The 6770-nt window shown below is 31.6% G+C and overlaps 1 non-coding gene across 1 annotated transcript; it reads right to left on the bottom strand.

Moving 5' to 3' along the window:
• Window positions 1–6338: 6338 nt before the first annotated feature.
• Window positions 6339–6502, bottom strand: LOC144367895 (U1 spliceosomal RNA). The gene has a single exon (XR_013427469.1). It is a non-coding gene; the product is annotated as a U1 spliceosomal RNA (small nuclear RNA).
• Window positions 6503–6770: the final 268 nt, after the last annotated feature.

Genomic DNA, 6770 nt, shown 5'->3' with positions numbered 1-6770 from the left:
CTTCTCACTCCCTTTCCCTCCCACCTCTCATCCCTGTTTAATGTAAATCTTCTTCTCAAGCTCTTTGTCCCTACCCTGTCCTTGTTTACTCCCCTTATATCAAAGGGGTCATTTGGTATTTGTTTTTTAACGATTGACTAGCTTCACTTAGCATAATCAGAGCCAGAATTCTTAACTCAAATTTTTATTCTAACCCCTTTATATTCCCTAGGAGCAAGGAGAGCATGTTCCTTCTCAGTCCCAACTGAATTCCAAGTACTTTGAACAGAAATTGGCGTATGTTACACGCTAAATCAATATTTGTTAAATCAATCAATAAATAAATGATTGGCAGAATAATTTGTTCAAGTATTTATTCCACAATTACTTAAGTTTAGTTAATTATTAATTGTTAATTAGATGTGGTTATTTTGATTGTTCTCATTGCTCTCATTAGGCAGTTTGTTGAGAGAGCAGAATTAACAAGGTATAGTCATAGAGCAACACTATTCCAACCACTGCCCTTTTAAAGCTGCTTCGTGGGCTTGTATTTTGTTGTGTTTTTATTTTTGTCCTCACATTGGTTAAATCTAGGATGGATCACCTGACTTGGGGCTCTGTCTGGTCACTTTTAAACACAGTATTGAAACTTCCCACCACTTGGAGGTAGGCTTCTCTACTGTTCCGGTGCCATTCTTGGACATGGGAGAGGACAGGAGGGGAATGAGGGGAAATTCAGATTTTGGGGCCTGCTAAGAAGGAGGAGACCTAGAAAATCCCAGAGTTTCGGTTGCAATCTCTTCCCCACAAAGAGCCACACTGGATTAGGGTAGAATGAAGCTCAACTGCACTGTCAGGATTTGCCTGTAGGCCAGCTATCTGCCAGAAGTAACAGGAGGACCTCTCTGGAGGAAGATAACATCACCCATGGTTCAACTGGTCTCTGCTGTTGTGTAATTGTAAGCACCATACTCAATCAAAACCAGCCAGAATACAGAACACAAGACCAAAAGCACCTTAGAATTTCTGAATATTGATGAGTCATCACATGGGCTGTAATTAATGTGTTCTGAGAAAAGACCAAATGGAAACTTTAAAAAGAAAAAAAGGAACTATAAATCAGAAAATAAATACAATGGAAATTTTAGAACTGAAAAACAACAAAATAAAGATTTGGAATAGTTGAAAAGAGAGTTTATAAATTGAGATATGGATCAGAAGAATACATTCAGATTGAAGCACAGAGACCAAATAATGTAAAATACACAAAAGAAAAGTAAACACTATTTGAGCCCAGAAATTCAGATGAGAAAGAATGGATTGGAAACAGTATTTGAAGACCTTTTCATATATGTGTTGGACATTTGCATTTCTTCTTTTGAGAAATGTTGTTTAGTTAAGTAAACCTATTTATTGGCTGGATGGTTGGGTTATACGTTTTCTTGGTGTTTTTTTTTTTTTTTTGAGTTCTATTCTGGTATTTATCCAAAAGAACTAAAATCAGCATACTAGAAAGATATATTTATTCCAATGTTTATAGCAGTGCAATTCACAATAACCAAGTTATGGAACCAGCCCAGGTGCCTGGCATAAAGAAATGCATAAAGGAATGCAAAAAGGAATGCATAAACAAAATGTGATATATGTATACACACACACACCCCACTACACACAAACACAATGGAGTTCTACTCAGTCATAAGGAAGAATGAAATTATAACATTTGCTGACAAATCAATGGGACTGCAGAACATCATTCTAAGTGAAGTAAGCCAGACTCAGAAAGCTAAGAATCATATGTTTTCTCTCATATGCAGAAGCTAGAGAGAAAAAAATTAATTTTTTAAAAAAGGATCTCAATAATATAGAAGGGAAAACAGTAGACTACAGGAAGGGGATCTAGAAAGAGGGAGGATGGGAGGGAAAGAGGGGGCACTAGGGAATAAAATTGACCAAATATGTGCATGCATAAATATATTTTTTTGTATATTTTTTGTATACTTATAATGCACCAACTTAAAAATATAAATAGAATGAAGAACAGCAGAGTAGAGCAATGAGATCTGGGGATGGGAGGAAGAAAAGGAAAATACTGGGGAATGAAATGGAACAAACTATGTTAAGTACAAGTATGAATATGTCCCTATGAGCCCCACTATTATTTATAATTATAATGCACTACTAAAAACACAGGAAAGAAACAGCATTTGAAGAATCAATGGCTGAAAATATTCCAAGGCTATTAAAGAATTAAGCCATCTATTTCAGAAGCTCCACAAGCACTAGATAAGATAAACACAAAACAATTCCTCAGCCTGTCAAAATAAATCTTATGAAAATGGATAAAAATTAAGTTGTATTATATTCATGCTATGGAATGGTATATTGGAGCGGAGACAAATGATTTATAATTACTTGTAACAGTATTTTTAGTCGCTATAGTGTTTAGTAAATCAAGACATAAAATGAGTAGAATAATGGTTAACTTTGGGAGAGTAATAATGACTGAAAAATAAGGGACAGAAAGCATGGTAAATCATAAAAGAGATTGCATTAAATAACATTGGCTTATAGGATTTAAATGTATGCAAATAGATATGTATATGTGCATGTATAATAAATATTTTATTTTAGTATATTGAGTATATTTATACATAACAGTTATATTAAATTAGAAAGAAGTAACAAAAGATAAATTTAAAATTTTCCACATATTTGCAAAATTTGGCAATATCCTTTCCGAATAAATCATTAGACAAAGAGAAAATTGTAAAGAAAAATAGAAACACTTTAAACAGATGATAAAAATATGACATATTAAAACTTGTGAAGTGTAACTAAAGCTGTGCTTAGAGAAGTATGAATAATCTTGAAGGCATATTTTGGAAATAAACATCTGAAAACTAATAACTTAGTTATCTCAAGCTATTAGGAAAGAAGAGTAAATTAAGCCTAAAGAAAGTACAGACAAGAAAACAATAAAAGTAAAATAAGAAATGAGTGAAGTAGAAAACACAAAATGGAAAGAGTTGGCAAAATAAAAAACTGGGGTCTTTTCCCAAAATATCAATTAAATGGATACACTACCAGCAAGAGTGAACCAGAGAAAATAAAGCAGAAGACACAATATTGTCAGAAATTAGAAGAGATCCAAACAGGTGGTAGAAATAATGAAAACATATCATATCAATCAGATTAAAATTTACATGAAATGAATAATTTATCTTACCCTAATTGGCACAATTAAAAGTTAAATATTTGATACAATTAACTTTTGTTTAATTGTATCAAATATTAATATTTAAATGTCTTTCCAAAAGAAATCTCAAGACACACTCTTCATGAGGAAATTCTTCAGAAGTTTCAGAATGCAAAAATATCAACCATACACAAAACCTTCCAGATAATAGAATAAGTGATCCTAAGTCTTTTTATGAAACTGTAGCTCAAGTCACAAGAACATTGCAAAGTAAGATAAATTACAGATCAATATATCTTAAGGATAAAGATGAAAAGAGCCTAAGCAAATGTTACCCAGCAGAATCCAACAAGATAAATATAAATACAGTCTTATATGTATATTATATATGACATTATACATTGCATATTTATATAATATTAATGTATTACATATAATGTTATATTATTATATTACATATATATCACTGATTTCTGTTTGTTTACATTTGTTCAAGCTGTTTACATGTGTTTGTATGGACAATAGGTATGTATGTGTGTACATATATTTGTGTGTATATATATGTACATATATATTTATACACATTATTCAAACAAATAGGGTTAATTACAAGAACTAAGGGTTATTTAACTCCTGAAAATTAATCACTGTGTTTTGCCATATTCATATTAACACAAAAGGAAATAAAAATTACATATATCTTTTAAAAGATATCTAAAAGTCATTTTTTTAAAAATCATCATTCATTTGTGATTTTAAAACCTCTTAGCAAACTAGTGATAAAAACTTCTTTATTCTAATAAATAAAAACTTCTAACAAATAATGCCTAATTATTTGTAATATATAAATAATAGGCAGTACACACTTATAATTAGTGGTGAAATATTGAAAGTCTTCCTTTGAAATCAAGAACAAGACAGTAATTTTCATTAATACCACTTCCATTTAAAATTTATTGGAAATCCTAGACTGTACAATACAGAAAGAAAAACAAATGAAGGCACAAGGATCAGAGAGGAAGAAATAAAAATATGATATATAGACAGCATGATTGTTAACTCTTAAGACTTAAGTTATATTATGATTATTGGATATAAAATCAATATTCAAAAATCACTAGCATTTTTACATATGTCCAATAGATAATTAGGAAATCAAATTTAATGAACACATTTTTACAATAACATAAAAACTATAAATATATAGGTAAAATTTTAATGACAGATAAACAAGTACTCTACTTAGCAAAATACATTATTCAAAGAAAAAAACAAATGTGTGTATACCATGTTCATAGATTAGATGACTCAGTATTATAAATAAGTTTTTTTTCCAAATTGATTCATATACTCAATACATTCTTGAAATTATTTTAATTCCACACCACTTTCCATGGAAGTTGAACACCTGAGTCTAAAATTTATATAAAATGCAGAGAGGCCAAGTATTGCCAAAACAATCTTAAAGATGAAACAAGTTTGTATGAATTGCAAAACTGGATATCGAGGGTTAATGGCAGTAATTAAAACAGCATTGCGTTGACACAAGAATGAAGAGTAGAAAATGGTATAAACTTTATTAAGGAACACTTGATTTTTTAACATAACAATAAAGAGTCTTTATTAAATATTTCTAGATTCATAGGTTATCTATATGTAAAAAGAAATATTTTGTCCTCACCTTACACTACAAAAGTGAATTCTAAGTGTATTTTATATCTTACTGTGAAAGGGTAAGCATTAAGTATTCCAAAAAATAACATAGCAGAATATTTTCATGACATTGGAGCAGGTAAAGATTTCTTAAACAGGACATAAAAACAGTACCCATAAAAGAAGTTTTTGATTAATTGCTCGACATTTAAATTATGAATTTCAGATTTTAGAGGTGCATCATTAATAGAGTAAAAGGACAAGCCACAGTGTGTGAAAACATGTCTGCAATTTACATTGCTCACAAAATACTTTTATCAATATGTAAAGAAATCCATTAGAAAAATGACAATTCAAAATAAGTGGATAAAAGTTATAACAGGCACCACATCAAAGAGATCCAAATGGCCAATACATATATATATAAAGATGATTAACCTCACTATTTATCAGAAAAATGCAAATTAATATCATAATGTGATTCCATTATACCCTACCAGAATCCTTGAAATAAAAATAGCTATCTTATGGAGTCTTAACAAGGCTGGGGAACACTGATTTCTCATATGTTTATGATGGAGGTATAAACTAGCAAACCACTTAGGAAAAGTCTTCAGCAAACAGCAATATCTGTATACTTTTAGATGTACATACAGCAAAAAATATGTAATATGTGCACCAAAACCATACAACTATATGTATACAACTGCACTCACAAGATCCAAAAATCATAAACAACCAAATGCCCACAAACTTGGATAATTAATATACAGCATTATGTCTTCACATGATGGAGTCTAGATTGCTATAAAAACGTGTATGGACAATTCTGTTCAACATATGGCTGAGTCTCACAAACCAAGTATTGAGCAACAAAAGCCAGAACCCTCCCCTTCCAAAAAAATGCATACTAAGGGATCCCAGTGGTTATACTTTGGAAGAAATAGAGGATAGTGGCCAAGAGAGACATGCAGGAGCTTCCAAGGTACTGGCGATGTGCTCTCTCCTGATTTCTGTGATGATTACGTAGTTCTGTTCACTTGTGGGTAAGATGTACACTTACTTTGTATTCAATTGACTCTGTGTGTGTGTGTGTGTGTGTGTATGTGTGTGTGTGTGTGTGTGTGTGTGTGTAATATTACAGCAAGCTTTTGTTTAAAGATTGAATAATTGGGCATAAACCAATGTGGTCAATTTCTAAAGGACAAAGTGCTAACATGCATTAAAAGTCTAGACATTTTCATATCCTAGGTTACGGAAATTAGGTCAAAAATAGAAAATTATCAGATATTTCTTTTAGGTTTCTAATTGTGTTAAATAAACTGTTGAATTATATTCAACAAATCTTTTTGAGTATTAAAAGCTGAAGTGATTTTAATTTTTCCTTTTTTAATGTAGTTTTTGTCAGTGCATTATAATTACTCATAATAGCGAGACTCATTGTGCCATATTTGTTACATGTGCATAACATAATTTGATTAATCTCATTTCCCCATTTTTTTTTTTCCTGGGGAGAGCACCAACACTGTCTCCCACTACCACAAATTATGCAGTTGAATTTCCTGCATTTGGGGAAATCCCAGGGGTCAGCACATCTGGAATGCAATGGATAAGTCTCTCCCTGGGAAAACCACCTTTGTGATCATGGTATCTCCCCTGCCAGGTAATTATCATTCCCCCATTTTTATTATCCTAACTTTGTTTTCTATAGCAACAACACTAGGTAAGCATATTTGTTGACTCCTCTTCTGATATTCTTTTAAGAGCAGGGGACCTGTGGGTTCTTATAATTGGCCTGATTCTGGGGGTTAAGGAAGTAGGGATATGTAGAGTACTGTACATATCTCTATTGTTTCATGTTTAGGTTTCTGGTAGGGGGATGAATTATTTTATTCTGTCTGTCTAGCTCCCCTAATTCTGTGATCCAAAAGACCTTTTG

This window comes from Ictidomys tridecemlineatus, chromosome 1, assembly GCF_052094955.1.
Source record: "Ictidomys tridecemlineatus isolate mIctTri1 chromosome 1, mIctTri1.hap1, whole genome shotgun sequence".
NCBI classification, from domain to species: Eukaryota; Metazoa; Chordata; class Mammalia; order Rodentia; family Sciuridae; genus Ictidomys; species Ictidomys tridecemlineatus.
Note: the sequence above shows the minus strand (reverse complement) of the source record. Positions and strands in the feature narration are given on the sequence as shown.